We start from the raw sequence: 20,360 nt of genomic DNA on the forward strand, positions 1-20,360 counted from the left end.
GAAAACCCATCCCCCCTCTGCCCTTTCTGCTTTATCTGCATGGCAACCACCTCCTGGAAGAACTCTGTTGTTTGCAAGTTCACACAACAATGTTGCAATTGAACTCTGAACTCTCAGTGCACCTGCATATCCAGTGCATTCTTTCATTTAATGACTTTTTATTGACCACTCAAAATACATCTTTCAAAGAACACATCCGTGCACCCTAACTTTTTGTTTTCAGCAATCAAAATCCACCAATCACTGTTACTGCTTCATGAACACAGAAACTCCACAGTTTTTTTCATTTCAAACTCTCATTTTTTCAACTGCCATTTCATTGCCACACTTCATCTGACTGCAGGAGAACTTTCTCTCACCATGTTTTCTGTCTGGATTGTTGGTCATAGTTATATTCACTGGGCTCAAAGGTACGTTGAAAGCAGGAATTTACCTAACCTCAATTTACAAGATGTGGAAATTAAGTGGTTTGGCCACAGAGGATTAAAATGTCACCAATTGATACCATTGGTGAAAACCTTTATGCATTTGCCCAAACCTGACCTGTTAATTGTGCACTGTGGAGGTAATGACTTGGGCACTTTGACTGGGGTAGGTCTGGAAATGCTTTTAAAGGACACCTTTGAGCAATTGATGGCACTTTTTCCTCAGACTGCCTTGGTATATTCAAATATATGCCAAAGACAGAAATGGAGGTGGTCCAACCAATTTTGTCCACAAATTGAGAAATCGAGGAAGCATGTAAACAAATCTGTTTCAGCTTACATGAGAGACCATGGAATGGGCTCCCTGTACAACAATAACTTGCGTTACTACATGCAAGATATCTACAGAGGAGATGGAGTTCACTTCTCAGATGAGGGCAACAGAATTTTCACTCTGAATTTAAGAATGTGCATTGGTACCTACTTATAAGTACCTAAATGTACCATAAACCCAAAAGCTCTTCTCAGAGCTACCCTACATCTGATCACTCACAATTATTATTTAACTCTAACATTTTTCACTAATTTTCAACAAAATACGCTACCGGGGCCGCTACCCGGTATGCGTACCGGGAGCTAACCTCGCGAAATTTTTTAAAAAAATGTTTTTTTTTCGCACATATAAGCCTCCTCAGCCACCCTCAGAAAACCTAGGGGGTCAAGATAACTCTACCGTGCCCCCTTCTACCCATTCTGAACATTATTTGCCCTCCATCTTGTATCTTAATTCGACCGAAACACAAAATGGTGGACTCCTGGAACGCTTAAGGTCCGCGAACCGGGGCGCTCAACGGTTCGCGTACCGGGTCGCTCCCTGGGAAGCGCACCATCAAAAAAGGTGGGAAAGTAGTTCACACAAAAGCCACTTGAGATAATTTCACCAAATATAGATTAGCTCATACTACATACCAATCCCTACCATTTTCACAAATTTGATTGGAATTCCATTTAGCCATTTAGCCTGTAGACCTCTCTAAATACCGTGAGGTAAATTACTTCACAAAACACATCTGAAGTGTTGGAATTCACAACCAATTAAAATGTTACTTTCATTTTCTACTTTTTTTACCTGACATTTGATTGGTTATGTACCCGAATATATATAAAGGAAGAGAAGGAAACACAGCCATTTTGACTACTACTTCCTGGTGTACATTTCAATAGGATTTTCATTAATAACTTCAACTTATTTTTAAAGGTAAGTTGTTATTTTTAAAACTGAAGTATATTGTGCACTTTAAGTTAATATGGCAAACTTTTTCTGTTAGTTATATACTATCCCTCTGTAGTACTTATAAATTTAGATACAATCACTCTGATACTATACACTGCCCAAAGATAAATTCACTGTTAAAAACTGCCTATCTAAAATTAATCCCAACATTGCCCTACCTCTACTAATATATATTTTTTTAATGCAAATTTCAGGGAAAATGGAAAGCGAACAAAAAATTTCATTTGAAATTGTCCTTCCAGAGTCCAACACAGAAATCATTGATCCAAATGAGATTGAATTTATGGATGAAACTTGGGACCAAGAACTACTGCAATGTGTACAAGCAGTAGATAACCTCCTTGCAAATGAGGACATTTTACAACCTCAGAGACTACAAAGTATATTCCATGATAATTTTGAAATTTCTGACAATGAAATGTTAGAAAGTTTAATAAATTATGAAACACAATAAAAAATGCTTAAAAAATAAAAAAAATAAAAAAATAATCAACAAAAACAACAATCAATTAACATACAGCATTTGAAAAGTCTATCATTCATTTTTCATTGCAGTACGCTGCCCAGAACGCTTCCCGGTTCGCGTACCGGGCGCTACCCACGCAAAAAAAAAAAAAAAAATTATTTTTTTTTTTGCCCCGCGGGGCCCTTTTAAAGCCTCCACATTAAACCTAAGGGGTCAGGGAGGATCTACTATGCCCCCTTATGGTTATTTCCCCTTTTGTTTTGGCCTCCTCTTGTCTCTCAATCCTACCGAGAGACAAGATGGCGGCCGCTCCGGACTGTTTGGAATGTTTACAGACGCCGGAGAGCCAATCAGCTTCGCTACGCGAAGTTTTGGTACGCTCCCCGGTCCGCGAACCGGGAGCTGCCCAGTCCGCTGTTACAGATATATATCTTTTTTTAAATGTTAATTTCTCAAAATCCACTGGAGCACATATATTGAGACCTACAAAAGGCACATCGGGCTACCAGTCTCTACAATTTTGCCAAGTTTCGTGCAAATCCATTCAGCCGTTCGGGCTAAAAGTGCGACAGACCGCCCTATGGAAAACTCAATGTTAAAAACACGTTTTGGGACCCCCCTTTTTTCTCGGCCCCCCCTGGACGAACCCCCCCCAAATTTCCAGGGGCTGCTCAGAAACAAAATGTTCCATTTTCCAGAAAATTTCAGCCAATTCCGTCCACAAACGCCAAAGTTATTAGACATAGAATTTTCAAAAAACCCATAGGGAAAAAATCCTAACTATATATACCTACTGGCGACCGCCAGTAGGTAATATATATATATATATATATATATACATATATATATATATATTCAGCCAAAGTTCTTTGTGTTGCACCACCGCTGCTCCAAACCAAAGGGCGCGTCGTCTTGCCGGACCACACATAAAAGGTCAGTTTACTTATGTCTGTTAACCTTTTGTAAAAAGGATGACAAAGCCATGTGAAGATGCGCAAATATGTTTAATTGCCGGCCACCATTGGATCCATTTCGACTGCCCTGCAGCCTTGTTCACCAATACCGAAGTAAAGGTGCTCTAATCCTGCTAAAAAATGAAAACAAAACAAAGCATGGTCTCTGGTGCTTTGTTTTAATCAGCCCCCGGGTGGGCCAGGTCCCGGGGCAATAAAAAAAATATAGTGTGGGGACCCACGGGGGCCCGCAGCCCCGGGGATTGGCACCTCCCTAGGGAAATGTTTATTACATGCGGCCCCCGCAGCCCCGGGGACCACCACCTCCCAGGTGCTCTTTAAAAACATTAAAGGCATGGGGGGCTGCAGCCCCCCATGCTACCCCGGGGAACGCCACCTTCCCGAGGCATTGCTATTATGTGTAGGGGGTCCTTGCGGGCCCTGGGGACCACAACCTCCCCGGGGCTTCAATAATAAAAAAAAGTGTGGGTGGGGCTCCTGCCCCCTACACTTCCCCGGGGACCACCACCTCCCCGAGGCATTGAGCAATAAAGATATGGAGGTCCGTTGCGGATCCCTGGCCTCAAGGACCACCACCTCTGTGGGGCTTTGCACACAAAGGCAGGGGGGAACGCGGCCTCCCTCCTAGAGCCCTTCTTTGCCCTGGAGACCTCCAGGGCCGGCTCCAGCAATGTCCCAGGGTGCCCACCCCCAGGACATTGCAAACTATGCTTCGCTTCATGGAAGCGAGAGCAGACAATCTGCTCTCGCTTCCATGAAGCGAAGCAGATTGCTTATGGACAAGAGGAGCTGCATGTCAGTAGCTCCCCTTGTCCAAAAGCAATGCCGGCTACCGCAGGAGGCGGGCATCCGGCTGGGACCACAAAAGCATTCCCCAATGTATGGCCAGGCCCCTTTTTAAAAGAATGAGGCAAAGCGCTGGGGGATGGGTCCCCAGGGCCAATAATAGCCTAAGGAGTGGTGCCGCGTGGACCCCCTCCTTAAAAATAATGTTGTAAAAAAAGTTCAATATGTGTCCATGCCCCTTCCAAAAAGCAAATTTAAAAAAAGTTGGCATCTCGCCGGAGGTCCCGACCCCTCCCTGCATCACTGTGCAAACACGCCTCTTGACGGGTTCTAGATTGGGAGAATAAGCCCCCTTGAAAACTAAAGGTCCTTGGGGGCCAATTAACCCACCAGGTAACTCCAGTAAGCCCCACACAGTGGGATTGCTGAGAGGTGGTCCGAGGCCACGACCCTTTTTACACCACTCTGCACATGCACCTCTTGACGTACTGCTGGTGGGGCAATGAGGTCCCTTTGTGTCCTAATGAGTTCAGGACTAAAGTGGACTTCATCCCCCAAGCAGCAGTGCGCCAGAAGCTGCATTTGCAGAGTGGTGTAAAAAGGGGGCGTGACCTTGGACCACCTCTCAGCAATCCAGCTGTGTGGGGCTTACTAGAGATGACAGGAGGTCTAGTTGGCCCCCAGTGAGCCTCATAAGGCAACGGGGCTTCATCCCCCAACCGCGAGCACGCCAGGAGGCACGTTTGCAGAGTGGTAGAGAAAGGGGGCATGGCCTCTGTCCACCTCTCAGCAATCCTACTGTGTGGGTTTACTGGAGGTAACAGGTAGGCTAGGTGGCCCCTAAGGATCACCAGCAGTGTAGGGGACTTCAATCCCCATCCAAGAGCACACCAGGGAGCACGTTTGCAGAGTGGTGGGCAAAGGAGGCGTGGCATGCTATGAGAACTTTGCAATCCTGCTGTGTGGAATTTACTGGAGGTAATAGAAGGAGTAGTTGGCCCTCAAGAATGTCCTTGGGGGCAAACCACCCCTCCTGTTAACTCCAGTGAGTCCCATACAGTGAGATTGCTAAGAAGTCTTCGGAGGCCACGCCTCCCCTTTCTCCATCACTCTGTACCTCTCTTGTCTCTTTCTGTACCCCTCTTGTCTCTTTCTGTACCTCACTTGCTTCTTTCTGCATCCCTCTAGCCTCTTTCTGCACCCCTCATCCCTATTTGTGCAACTCTCTTGCCTCTTTCTATACCTCTCTTCCCTCTTCCTGTACCACTCTTGTCTCTTTCGGTACCTCTGTTGCTTCTTTCTGCATTTCTCTTGCCTCTTTCTGCACCCTTCGTGCCTCTTCTTTAAGCACCTCTGTTGCTTCCTTCTGCAGCTCTCTTCCTTCTTTCTGCAACCCTCAAGCCCCTTTCTGTACCCCTCTTACCTCTTTGTGTACCTCTCCTACCCCTTTCTTTACCCCTCTTGCCTCTTTTTGTACATCTTTTGCAAATTTCTCATCCTCTTACCTATTTCTGCATCCCTCTTCCCCCTTTGTCCACCTCTCTTGCTCTTTCTGCACTTCTCTTGCTCCTGTCTGCACTGCTCTTCTTTCTTTCTGTACCTCTCTTGCACATTTCTGTAACCCTCTTGCCTCTTTCTGCACCCTGTTCCCTCTTTCTGCACCTTTCTTGTCTGCTTATGCACTTGTCTTGCCTCTTTCTGCACCCCTGTTGCTTCTTTCTGTATCCCTCTTGCCTCTTCGTGCACCTCTCCTGTCTCATTCTGCACCTCTCTTGCCTTATTCAGCAGTTCTCTTGTCTCTTTCTGCACCTCTTCTGCTTTTTTCTGCACTTCACTTGCCTCTTTCTGTACCCCTCGTGTCTCTTTCTGTACCTCTGTTGGTTCTTTCTACACTGCTCTTGCTTCCTTTTGCACCTCTGTTCCAAATTTCGGCATCCCTCTTGCCTCTTGAAACCCATTTATATACCTCTCTTGCCTATTTCTGCACCCCTGTTCCTTCTTTCTGCACCTGCCCTGCCTGTTTCTGCACCTCTCTTGCTACTTTCTACACTTCCCTTGCCTCTTTCTGCACCTCTGTTGCTTCTTTCTGCACTTCTATTGCCTCTTTCTGTACCCCTCTTGCGTCTTTCTACACCTCTGTTGCTACTTTCTGCACCTCTCCTGCCTGTTTCTGCACCTCTCTTGCCTGTTTCTTTACTTCCCTTGCCTCTTTCTGCATCTCTATTGCTTTTTTTCTGCATCCCGCTTGCTTCTTTGTGCACCCCTCTTCCCTCTTTCTACACCTCTCTTGCCTCAGTCTGCCCACCTGTTCCTTCTTTCTGCACCCATTTTGCCTGTTTCTGCAACTCTCTTACCTCTTTCTGAGGTTCTCTTGCCTCATCCTTGACCTCACTAGCTTCTTTCTGCACCTGTTTTGTTTCTTTTGCACGGTCCTTGCTTCTTTCTGCACCTCTCTTGCAAATGTTTGTACCCCTCTTGCCTCTTTCTTTACCCCTCTTACCTCTTTCTGCATCTCTCTTGCCTTTGTCTGCACCCATGTTCCCTCTTTCTGTACCTCTTTTGCATGTTTCTGCAACTCTCTTGTCTCTCTGCAGTTCTCGTACCTCCTTCTGCACCTCTGTTGCTTCTTTCTGCACTTCTCTTGCCTCTTTCAGCATCCCTTTTGCTTCATTTTGCACTTCTCATGCTTCTTTCTGCACCTGTCCTGCTTCTTTTTGCACCCCTGTTGTCTCTTCTGCACTAAGTTTCCCCCTTTCTGCACCTCTCTTGCCTCTTTTTGTACCTTGCTTGCCTCTTTCTGCACTTCTCTTGCTTCTTTCTACACCTCTGTTTTTCTTTCAGCAAATCTCTTTCCTCTTTCTGTACTTCTCTTTCCTGTTTCTGTACTTCTCTTGCCTTTTTCTGCACCACTCTTGCCTCCTTCTGTACCTCTGTTGCTTCTTTCTGCACTTCTCTTGCCTCTTTCTGCACCTTTCGTGCCTCTTTCAGCATCTCTGTTGGTTCTGTCTGCACTTCTCTTAATTCTTTCTGCACTTCTTTTGCTTCTTTCTGCACTCCTCTTGCCTCTTTCTGCAACCTTCTTCCCTCTTTCTGTACCCCTCTTGACTCTTTCTGCATCCCTGTTCCCTTTTTCTGCATCTCTCTTGCCTCTTTCTGCAACTCTCTTGCCTCTTTCTGCCCCCTCTTGCCTCCTTCTGTACCTCATTTGGTTATTTCTGCACTGCTCTTGCTTCTTTCTGCACCTCTCTTGCATATTTCTGCACCCCTATTTCCTCTTTCTGCACCTCTCTTGCCTCTATTTGTACCCCTGTTCCATCTTTCTGCACCTCTTTTGCCTGTATCTGCAATTCTCTAGCTTCTTTCTGACCTTCTCTTGCCTCTTTCTGTACTCAAATGGGAAGTGCAAGCTGTCAAGTTTAAAGGACTGCATGCTCTCGTGACTGAGGTATGTCTACTTATATATATATTCTTACATGTGTTATGCACCTGAAGACTGTAGCTTAAAAAAAAGTGGGTAACTTCTCCTATAGGTGGTCAAATCTTCTCAGTTCTCCTCTGTCATTCGGTTGTTATAGAGCCCCTCAAATATACTGTTGAATACCCATGCACCCTGTATTGTGAGCAGAAAGAAATGCATACACCTTTTTTACACAAATCTACAGAGTATGCTGTTCAACACACAGGTTTTCAAGTGTTTGTATGTTTATTAACATTTAACATTTCACTAGGTAAAAGCATAGACCCGCAGGCATACCTTCACAAACTTGTTCAGATTTACAGTGATATGCTTAGGATTGCTGTTTTATATTTGGTACGCCTAAAATTCTCAGTAGTCAATTAATATTGAACCTTAAAGAAAAAAGTGAGGTTTAAGACATCTTCGGAGAAGGATTACTGATTAGGGTACTTTGTGGGAGTTTGTTGTAAGGTACAGTCAAAGTAGGCCTCTTTCTGCATTTCTCTTGCTTCTTTCTGCACCTTTCTTCCTCTTTCTGCACATGTCCTACCTCTGTAGGCATAGTTGGAAATTAGCATTTAAAAAATGTTAGAAATTAACTGAAAAAAACACCTGTGCCTACAGAGGTAGAGAAATGCAGAAAGAGGCTGTAGAAGTCCAGAACGACAAAGAAAGGTGCAGAAGAAGCAAAAGATATGCAAAAAAAACGAACAGAGGTGCAGAAAGAGGCCTTGTTGCAAAGTCATCCTGTGCCCCCAACTTTTTGCTGACAGGTACTGGTGGTAACTGACTCTGACTAACCAGGCCTAGAGCCAGTGCTGTGCTAAAACACTTAGGATACAGTGAAAACACCTACATACACAAGGGTACACTATGGGTTGGGGTACCTGTGTGACTGGCATGACTTCCCCTGTAAGGCCCTAGTATATAATAGGGTAGGAGGATTAAAAGTACCTCTAAGTCAAAAGTGCAGAAACATGCTACTTTAACTAGTAGTCGCATTTTCAGAGTGGTAGAGAAAGGGTGGTGGGTCGCCAACCAACGCTCAAGAATTCCACTGCATAGGACTTACAGGGGGTTCCAGGAGGGCTTCTTGGCCCTCAAAGTCCCTCAGGAGTATAGTGGAATTCATCCCCCATCCTGTAGTCTGCCAGGAGGCGCATTTGCAGAGTGGTGGAGAAAGGGGGCTTGGCCTCCGAAGACGTCTTAGCTATCCTTCTGTGTGGGACTTACTGGAGATAACAAGAGGGGTACTTGGCCACCAAGGACATCCTTGAGGGCCAACTAACCCTCCTATTATCTCCAGTAAGTACCACACAGCAGGATTGCTAAGTTCTCATAACAGGCATGTGAATACCTACCTGTCGAACTACATCGAGGCAGCGGAAGGCCTGGACCCCTCACAATCTGGTTTCAGGCCCAACCACAGCACTGAATCAGCCCTCCTCTCCGTGACCGACAACATCCGGATGTCACTGGACAGGGGGGAATCTGTGATTCTAGTGCTGTTAGACCTGTCCGCTGCCTTCGACACGGTATCACATGCTCTCCTTCTCGAAAGACTGAGCAGTGTAGGGGTAGGAGGAACAGCTCTATCATGGCTGCACAGCTTCCTTTCCGACCGAACTCAAGGTGTCAGACTGGGCTCCCATTCATCACCATCAAGAGAGCTAACTAAGGGTGTGCCACAGGGCTCGTGTCTCAGCCCAACGTTGTTTAACATTTATGTGGCCCCCTTAGCTAATCTGATAAGATCCTTTGGATTTACTCCTGTATCATACGCTGACGACACCCAGCTGCTATTCCCCTTCCAGACCCTCACTCCGGCAATTCAGTCATCATTTGCAGACGGGATGAGGGCTGTAGCAAACTGGATGGCTAAAAATTTTTTACAATGTAACGTATCCAAAACAGAGGTCATGCTGTTTGGAGGGGCAACCCTTCTCTGGTCCCCGGATTGGTGGCCTCTGGAACTAGGTCCCATCCCTTATCCCAAACAAACAGCAAAAAACCTGGGTGTCAAACTAGACCAGGCACTTCTGCTTAAAGAGCACACCACGCAAGTAGCAGGTGCTTGCCTCCATGTGGTGGGGCTCCTGAGACGAGCCTTCCCGTTTCTACCCCCAAACCATAGGAAGACTCTCATCCAGACCCTTATTATAAGCAGAATGGATTACTGCAATGGTCTATACATCTCAGCAAATGAAGCACAGTTAGATAAACTTCAGGTTGTCCAGAACACGGCGGCTCGACTGGCCCTCAATGCCCCTCCCAGAACGCCGTCCGGCCCCCTGCTTCGCCAACTTCATTGGCTACCCGTAAAGCAGCGCATCAAATTCAAAATCTGCAATGTTATATACAGATGCCTGTTTAGCACCAGCCCCAGCTATCTAAAAGCTAAATTCCTGCCCTACATTCCTGGCCGGACTCTTCGATCCAGCAACCATCTCCTGCTCCAGGTCCCTAAGATCAGAAGGGCCAGACAAGGAGGCCGAGCATTGTCCTACAAAGGACCCATTCTCTGGAATTCCCTGCCCATTGAACTAAAACAGACTCGGAGCCTAGAACTATTTAGGAAGAAACTGAAAACGTACCTCTTCACCATGCCTTAAATTTTTCAGGTCTTCCTTTCAGCTTTTTTCTTGCAGTAACCCTCTAATGCTAGCACTAGCGCAGAGATATCCCTTCGGGAATTTGATTCATGCGCTTTACAAGCAAATAAATAAATAAATAAATAAAGGCAACGCCCCCTTTGCCCACCACTCTGCAAACGCTCTACCTGGCGCACTCTTCGATGGGGATTGAAGTCCCCTTCACTGCTGGGGGTCCTTAGTGGCCAACTAGCCCACCAGGTACCTCCAGTAAGCCCCACACAGCATGATTGCTGACAGTACTGTGAGGCCACCCCCCTTTTACACCACTCTGCAAATGCAGCCCCTGGTGCACTGCACTGCTCTGGGGATGAGGTCCTCTTGTGTCCTGAGGTCCTCGGGACAAAAGAGGACCTCATCGCCCCACCAGCAGTGCACCAATAGGTGCGTTTGCAGAGTAGTGTAACAAGGGGCATGGCCTCGGACCACCTCTCTGCAATCCAGCTGTGTGGTGCTTACTGGAGGTATCTGGTGCGGTTGCAGAGTGGTGCAGGACGAGATGCCGGCTTTTATAAAATATATACTTTAGGAACGGGGCTGTGTAGCCCCCTTCTTTTAGTATTTTTGGGGCCCTGGGGACCCCATTTCCCACGGAAAGGGGACTGCGTGCTCCCCCCCCCAGGCCGATGTGGGCCCTGGGGACCCCATCCCCGGGGCATGGCCTCCTTTTTTATTATATATTTATAGGGAAGGGGGCCGCAGGGCACCCCTTCCCTAGGTCACTATTGGCTCTGGGCACCGCACCCCGGGGCTTGGCCATTGTCTAACTTATTATTACTTGACAAGGGGTGCCATTCGGCCCCCCTCCCCTGGCTGATTTTGGCCCCAGGGACCCCATCCCCCAGGGCCCGGCCATTTGTTTTTTTTTAAATAAAGGGAAGGTGGCCGCGTGGCCCACCTCCCTGGCCACTTCTGGCCCAGGGAACCACATCCCTCGGGGCCGGCCCTTAGGGTTGGGGACTGTGGGGGGAGCCCCAATACCCACGATCCCAGCCGGCTCCCCGCCTCCTGCGGGAGCCGGCATTGCCTTTGAGCAAGGGGAACTGCTACCATGCAGCTCCCATTGCTCAAAAGCAATACTGCTTTGCTTCGTTGAAGTGAGCGATACAAAAGGGGATGATGATACCCGTAATCAAGGCGAAGGTATCGCCGAAACGCGTAGGGATTTGTTCCATATGCCTGATTTCATGCTGCAAGGAATTTAATAAAGCAACCTTGGACCACATTTTTGATCGATGGTAATAATTTCTTCTCGGAGCGGAGTGCATCGGCGTAATGCTGTTACGTCTTGTGACTTGGGATAGAGAACAGGGAGACCTCTGACCTTGTGGTGCACCGCAGTGAACGTGTCCTGGTGTGTTTGGAGGACGAGAAACATTATATATATATATATATATATATATATATATATATATATATATATATATATATATATATATATATATATATATATATATATATATATATATATATATATTCACTGAAAAAAACATAGGTTATAGACCATATATAGTTAGGAATTTGCATTTACAAAACCTTGAAAATTCACTGAAAAAACCATAGGTTAGAGACCATATATAGTTAGCTGGACATTTTATTGACATAAAACCAATGAAATTCCATATATAGTTAGTTGCACTAACTATATATCGCGCACCCGCAATCCACTGCTGCTGATGACACATATTACATCATTCATGACATGGTCAGTGACATCACTGATGACATCACTGATGACATCTCAAATGACATCACTGATGACATCACTGATGACATCTCAAATGACATCACTGATGACATCATCTAGTGTCTGTGTGTTTTTGTAAAGTTTAAATATGTTTTACATATTGAAGAATGAGTGGATGTATGGAAGACTGAGTGTGTGTGTGGCTGGCTGGGAGGTGTGTGACTCTGTGCATATCAATGTGTACTTGTATCAGTGATTGTATAAGAGAGTAAGTATGTGTTAGTATATGTGTGAAAAGTATGGTGTTCTGTGTTTAACTGTATAGATGAGGAAATCGAAGTGTGATTGATTCTTCACAGGACTGACTAGATGTATGAGTGCATATGATAGTGTTGTAATAATGAGTGACTGTATGTATGAGTGATTGTATGGGTGAATGAGTGAATGTGTGTGTAGACGTAGGAATCAGTGAGTGCGTATGTAGTAACTGGTATTGGTGTGTCATGATGTCATCAGTGATGTCATTTGAGATGTCATCAGTGATGTCATTTGAGATGTCATCAGTGATGTCATCAGTGATGTCACTGAAGTATGGTGTTCTGTGTTTAACTGTATAGATGAGGAAATGGAAGTGTGATTGATTCTTTACAGGACTGACTAGGTGTGTGAGTAACTCCATGGATGAGTGGCAGTGTGTGAGTGTCTGCATAGGTGTATGAGTGCATATGATAGTGTTGTAATAATGAGTGACTGTATGTACGAGTGATTGTATGGGTGAATGAGTGAATGTGTGTGTAGACGTAGGAATCAGTGAGTGCGTATGTAGTAACTGGTATTGGTGTGTCATGATGTCATCAGTGATGTCATTTGAGATGTCATCAGTGATGTCATCAGTGATGTCATTTGAGATGTCATCAGTGATGTCATCAGTGATGTCACTGACCATGTCATGAATGATGTAATATGTGTCATCATCAGCAGTGGAATGCGGGTGCGCGATATATAGTTAGTGCAACTAACTATATATGGAATTTCATTGGTTTTATGTCAATAAAATGCCCAGCTAACTATATATGGTCTCTAACCTATGGTTTTTTCAGTGAATTTTCAAGGTTTTGTAAATGCAAATTCCTAACTATATATGGTCTATAACCTATGGTTTTTTCAGTGAATTTCATTGGTTTTTTAAAAGCTAATATCTATAGCTGTAAAATATATTCTTATTACGTGACATATCACGTAGCCACGTGAGACGCCTCATGACGCGTCGCATAACCGTGACGTATCGGCTCTGCAGCGCAAACAAAACCCGTAACGTAAGCGTGCCGGAGCACGCTTACAGATATATATATTTTTTTTTTAACCTTAATTAGACAAAATCCACACGTGCACATATCTTGAGGCCTTGCAAAGGCACATCAAACAAACAGTCCCTACAATTTTGGCAAGTTTGCTGGAAATCTATTCCCTTAATTTTTTTTTTACTGTTTCTCTTGGTTTTCCCATTGTTACGCTTACCGGGACGCTAACCGGTACGCGAACCGGACGCTCCAAAAACACAAGATGGCAGACTCCCGTTACGCTGCCGGTTAGCTGCCCGGTTCGCGTACCGGGAAGCGCCTCTACCACGAAAAATCGCGGGGGACTTTATTATCCCCCTCATCAATCCTAGGGGGTCAGGAGGGGTTTACCTTGCCCCCTTTCCTTCATTTCCCCCTTCTTTTTTCACCACATCTTGTCTCTCGAACCTACCGAGAGACAAGATGGCGGCCGCTCCGGACTGTTTACAATGTTGACAGCTATGCTGCCGGTTAGCTGCCCGGTTAGCTGCCCGGTGAGCTGCCCGGTGAGCTGCCCGGTTCGTGTACCGGGATGCGCCTCTACGGCGTAAAATCGCAAAAAAAAAAAAAAATTTATTTTTTGCCCCGCGGGGCACTTTAATATCCCCCTCATCAATCCTAGGGGGTCAGGAGTGGTCTACCTTGCCCCCTTTCTTTCATTTCCCCCTTCGTTTTTCACCACATCTTGTCTCTCGATCGTACCGAGAGACAAGATGGCGGCCGCTCTGGACTGTTTAGAATGTTGACAGACACCGGAGAGCCAATCAGCTTCGCTTCGCGAAGTTCCATTACGCGTCAGGTACGCGAACCGGGGCGCTAACCGGAGCGCTGTCACAGATATATATATTTTTTTAAACGTTAATTTCTCAAAATCCACTGGAGCACATATATTGAGACATAGCAAAGGCACGTCGGGCAAACCATATCTACAATTTTGCCAAGTTTCATGTAAATCTATTCAGCCGTTCGAGCTAAAAGTGAGTCCAACCGCCCTATGGAAAAATGAATGGAAAAAACGCGTTTTGGGACCCCCCTTTTTTCTCGGCCCCCCCTTGACGAAACCCCCCCAAATTTTCAGGGGATGCTCAGAAACAAACTGTGCCATTTTCCTGAAAATTTCAGCCAATTCCGTCCACAAACGCCAAAGTTATTAGACATAGAATTTTCAGAAATCCCATAGAGAAAAAATCCTAACTATATATACCCACTGGCTATCGCCAGTAGGTAATATACATATATAAACATATATAATCTGCATATCTATATAAATATAAATGCATGCATACATATACATATATGCATACATATGCATGTTATTTACATGAAAGTTTTAAAAACACTAATAAAAGCAAAGCTAAAAAGCCACCTCATTACAAACAGAATGGCTTTAACTTAAACGAGGGCGAGATCTATTGCATTTTCAATGCTTGTTTACTTTGGTTCTATCAAGAAGGCATTCAGATGTGTCACACATTTGCCATAAATTCTGAATGTTAGCACTCTAGTTGCTCATTAGATCACTGTAGTAAAGCTAGTGCTCACCAGGGAATTCTGCTGCTAATCATGGTTTGCAGCCATTTTCCCGCATTTTTTATCTTGCAGACTTTCAGTCCGCATACCATTATCCCGCAAGGTCATTGACCTCGCATACCATTATCCCGCATTTTTTCAAAACGCATGTGCATTTATCGCGCATGCCTTTACAAAGAATTACGTTTTAAAGGCATGTATGGTAAATGCATTTGCGTTGTGAAAACCACGATGACGAGAGAGGTAAGTGGGTTTGTGTTAATTTTTTCGTGGGTTAGTGATTGTGTAGTGTAGTGTAGTGTTGTGTAGTGTAGTGTTGTGTTAGTGTAGTGTAGAGTTGTGGTGGTTGTTTAGTGTAGGGTCATGCTGGGGGTAGTGTTTTAGGGTTTAGGGTTGTGTTGTAGTGTTTGCGTAGTGTAGGGTCATGCTGGGGGTAGTGTTTTAGGGTTTAGGGTAGTGTTGTAGTGTTTGCGTAGTGTAGGGTCATGCTGGGGGTAGTGTTTTAGGGTTTAGGGTTGTGTTGTAGTGTTTGCGTAGTGTAGGGTCATGCTGGGGCTAGTGTTTTAGGGTTTAGGGTAGTGTTGTAGTGTTTGCGTAGTGTAGGGTCATGCTGGGGGTAGTATTTTAGGGTTTTGGGTAGTGTTGTAGTGTTTGCGTAGTGTAGGGTCATGCTGGGGTGTAGTATTTTAGGGTTTAGGGTAGTGTTGTAGTGTTTGCGTAGTGTAGGGTCATGCTGGGGGTAGTGTTTTAGGGTTTTGGGTAGTGTTGTAGTGTTTGCGTAGTGTAGGGTCATGCTGGGGGTAGTGTTTTAGGGTTTTGGGTAGTGTTGTAGTGTTTGCGTAGTGTAGGGTCATGCTGGGGTGTAGTGTTTTAGGGTTTTGGGTAGTGTTGTAGTGTTTGCGTAGTGTAGGGTCATGCTGGGGGTAGTGTTTTAGGGTTTTGGGTAGTGTTGTAGTGTTTGCGTAGTGTAGGGTCATGCTGGGGGTAGTGTTTTAGGGTTTTGGGTAGTGTTGTAGTGTTTGCGTAGTGTAGGGTCATGCTGGGGGGTAGTGTTTTAGGGTTTTGGGTAGTGTTGTAGTGTTTGCGTAGTGTAGGGTCATGCTGGGGGTAGTATTTTAGGGTTTTGGGTAGTGTTGTAGTGTTTGCGTAGTGTAGGGTCATGCTGGGGGTAGTGTTTTAGGGTTTAGGGTAGTGTTGTAGTGTTTGCGTAGTGTAGGGTCATGCTGGGGGTAGTGTTTTAGGGTTTAGGGTAGTGTTGTAGTGTTTGCGTAGTGTAGGGTCATGCTGGGGGTAGTGTTTTAGGGTTTAGGGTAGTGTTGTAGTGTTTGCGTAGTGTAGGGTCATGCTGGGGTGTAGTGTTTTAGGGTTTTGGGTAGTGTTGTAGTGTTTGCGTAGTGTAGGGTCATGCTGGGGGTAGTGTTTTAGGGTTTAGGGTAGTGTTGTAGTGTTTGCGTAGTGTAGGGTCATGCTGGGGTGTAGTGTTTTAGGGTTTTGGGTAGTGTTGTAGTGTTTGTGTAGTGTAGGGTCATGCTGGGGGTAGTGTTTTAGGGTTTAGGGTAGTGTTGTAGTGTTTGCGTACTGTAGGGTCATGCTGGGGGTAGTGTTTTAGGGTTTAGGGTTGTGTTGTAGTGTTTGCGTAGTGTAGGGTCATGCTGGGGGTAGTGTTTTAGGGTTTAGGGTTGTGTTGTAGTGTTTGTGTAGTGTAGGGTCATGCTGGGGGTAGTGTTTTAGGGTTTAGGGTAGTGTTGTAGTGTTTGCGTAGTGTAGGGTCATGCTGGGGTGTAGTGTTTTAGGGTTTTGGGTAGTGTTGTAGTGTTTGCGTAGTGTAGGGTCATGCTGGGGGTAGTGTTTTAGGGTTTAGGGTAGTGTTGTAGTGTTTGTGTAGTGTAGGGTCATGCTGGGGGTAGTGTTTTAGGGTTTAGGGTAGTGTTGTACTGTTTGTGTAGTGTAGGGTCATGCTGGGGGTAGTGTTTTAGGGTTTAGGGTAGTTTAGTTGTTTAGTGTATGCTAAAGGCATATTCGTTCTAAAAGTTTTCGTTATTTTAATTTGCGGCCTAATAGTACATGCAGGATTTTTTTTGCGGACTGATGGTATGCGGGATTTTGTCATATATTCGCTAATCATACTTTCTATGGCAAAATGAACCCCCTCATTTTGTTCCTTTTTAAATTAAATGTTTTAAGAGTTACCACTTTATTCCAATCAAGATGGCTTCAGGTGTGCCATACCTTTGTAATAAGTAGGACTGTTAGCACTCTAGTTGTTCTTTAGAACACTCTGGGACATTCTGTCATTGGGCTATAGTTGGGCTACATCTGGCTGATATTTGGGCTACATTTGTTTTTTTTTGTCTCTGGTGGCCATCTTTGGGCTACATTGGGCTACATTGGGCTACATTTGGGCTCCAACATATATATAGCCCAATGTAGCCCAATATATATTTTTCAAAGTTAATTTTCGTAAAACCCACTGGAGCCTATATCTTGAGACATAGCAAAGGCACATCGGGCTACCAGTCCCTACAATTTTGCCAAGTTTGGTGTAAATCCATTCAGTCGTTCAGGCTAAAAGTGAGGCCAACCGCCCTATGGAAAATTGCATGGGAAAAACACGTTTTGGGACCCCCCTTTTTTCTCGGCCCCCCCTTGACGAAACCCCCCCAAATTTTCAGGGGCTGCTCAGAAACAAAATGTTCAATTTTCCTGAAAATTTCAGCCAATTCTGTCCTCAAACGCCAAAGTTATTCGACATAGAATTTTCAAAAATCCCATAGGAAAAAAATCCTAACTATATATACCTACTGGCTATCGCCAGTAGGTAATATATATATATATATATATATATATATATATATATAAAACAAGAATTCTTTGTTTCTGACAAAACCAGCATTCTTACATTTTGGAGTCATTCCTTCGCCTTACATATTTCAGAGCTCCAGTTCCTTGATCACAGGAATGCTTGTTAGTACACAGTACTGAAGAAAACATAGTGATCCGTGCAAGACAATATTATTGCCTCCAGTGGGCTTCCGCGGTATAACCATCTCGTGTTGCATGCCGGAGAATGTAGTACCTTTGCCTCAAATTAATTCCCGAAGTAGGATCTGAGTAAAAACAAAATTCACATTAATTTGTGTTACCCTCAGTGGGCCTTCAAAATTGCAATTGCCGGTCAAATTATGTTTGTTTTTTGTTCCCTAGGAAAACTCGGGACAGTCCCAGGCTCTCATGGCCCCCTCTAGATTCAAGGGGTGGTGCTGTTTTCATGGCTGGACTGCTGTTACACATTTCCCATCTAATTGTCCCTGGTTGAAAATGTACTCCACAAAACCCTCTTATTTTGGAATCATTCATTCGTCTTACGTGTTTCGGAGCTCCAGCTCAATGATCACAGGCATGTTTGTTAGTACACAGTACTGAAGAAAAAGTAGCGCTCCTTGCATGACAAGTATATTGCCCTCCAGTGGGCTTCCTCACTGTAACCAACTTGTGTTGCATGGTGGAGAATGTAGTACCTTTGCCTCAAATTGATTCCTCAAGTAGTATCTGTGTAAAAAAAAAATCACATTCATTTTTGTTACCTTCAGTGGGCCTTCAAAATTGCAATTGCCAGTCAAATTACTCTTGTCTTTTGTTCCATAGGAAAACTTGGGACAGTCCCAGGCTCTCATGGCCCCCTCTTGATTCAAGGTATGGTGTTGTTTTTACAGCTTGACTGCTGTTACACATTTATTCTCAAATTGTCCCTGGTTGAAAACGCACCCCACCAAAGACGAATTACAAGAATTATTTATTTCTGACTAAACTGGCATTCTTGCATTTTGGAGTCATTCCTTCTCCTTACGCGTTTTGGAGCTCCAGACAGAGCTCGGGTGGACAACTTGTGAGTTTATTTGTTCTACCCAGGATGTAAAAACAGCGGTATCTGGGTGCAGTTCTTGAAACTCTTAGGCAGACGCGTTTTGGCTAATCGACTTTCTCAATGCCTTTTTCAACTGAAAGGTTCGTCAGCTGAGGGTCTTCAAACTCCCTAGATGTGAGCTCCCATTGGAGCATTCATTTGACCACAACAGTCTCATAAAGTTATTGTGTCTGAATGCAACACAGTATGCCTCACACACAGCCTCTGAGTGACTGTAAGTAGATGCTTACAGTCCCGAGCACAATGCTCGAGCACATAGTAATGCCCCAACACATGTCAGCTTGTGGGCTGCAAGGTCAGGACTGCAGACAAGTCTGTGATTCTAGTGGTCAAACTCATCAAGGTCGGACCCCTTCACACAGTTCAATACTGCTTCCTCTCTTCCCAATTCAGAATTCCAAACATTCACTGCTGGGGGGTGGGCATTGCGGTGCATCACTCCATATGAACCTCTACATCTGAAGGCAGCCGCGTTGCTCTTGACCGAGACGGCGTGTCAGTTCGCCAGTGTGAAAAAACTGGCCAAGCTTTACTTTCTAATATAAATATATCATAGTTAAATAATTATTTAATGCACATTTAATTTAATGAGATAATGTGCTGTAACATTTTATTTTATTAGTGCTGGATTTATAAAAAAAATGGTGTCATTAAATGTACAATTATATTGTACAGTAACACAGTTTTAATACATTTTTTTATGAATAATAAACTTTAATATTTTTTCATTGTTTGCTTCAATAAGATCATCTCTGCCACGGTGGTGGAGATCTCCACCCAGGTGTCAAAAGTTACTAGTCATAATTTTACACTTGCAAATCTAAACTTGAATGTCTCCACCCCTGAACTGAGTACTCACATATGTGGACACTTAGGTTTAAATCTACTCTCAGAAATGGTAACTATTAAAAAAGTGTATATTTGCATCTAGTTGCAAAATAAAAGTATCAATTCCCATACAATCACTGATCATCTTGTCCTTCCCATTTACTCCGTTAATGCAGAATGGACGAGTCCAAAAATCCTGATTGAGATCTAGCAATTATTCATTGAAACACGTTTACCGGTAAGATAGCTTAAACATCAATAGGCATTTTCTTTAAACTCCTAAAGTATCCAGTGATACCTTTCCAAATGAAACACTTAACCTTCATACTATCTCTCAACCCCAAACCTAGGAAAAAAACTACTGCTGCAGAACTCACTGACTGCCAAACAAACATGCTTAACAGCCACTTCATCTGCGACTTTAATGTTAACTAGAACAATTCCACTGATATCTTACTTGTTAACTCCAAAAATTCTTATATGTATATGTGTGTATGTATATCGTATTTCTATAGCACAAAGGTAGCCGAAAGGCAGCGGAATGCTGTACAAGCCGAAAGACAAGCTTAAAGGCATCAAGTAAGAGGAGAGGAAACTGGGCTGTATACGGTTAATACATTGTGATATAGTGTTCTTTAAAGAGGTGAGTCTTGCTCCTTCAGTGCCGAGATCCATCAGCAATGCAAGGTAAGAGGGGGTGCTGGTTGTAATAGCTTTGCAAATGATGCATCTGTTTTTGAAGATGGGATGGGCCAGCAGGAGGAGCAAATGGAGTTGCATTGCGATGGTGGCAATAGAATCATATTTCTTCAGGTCCTGGATTATAGGGGCTGCAGCAGGTAGAATGTCCTAAAGGGGTGCCAGCGTGGAGTCTGTGAGGCCTTGGAAATAAAGCATTGCCACCATCAAGATGGAAGAGTGCAAAGATTTGATTAGAACTGCTTTCTAGAACAAATGTCTGACTTTCCTTAGAAGAGACAGCTGACACCAGGCTGTC

Source organism: Lissotriton helveticus, chromosome 2_1 (genome assembly GCF_964261635.1).
Source record: "Lissotriton helveticus chromosome 2_1, aLisHel1.1, whole genome shotgun sequence".
In the NCBI taxonomy this organism is placed as follows: Eukaryota; Metazoa; Chordata; class Amphibia; order Caudata; family Salamandridae; genus Lissotriton; species Lissotriton helveticus.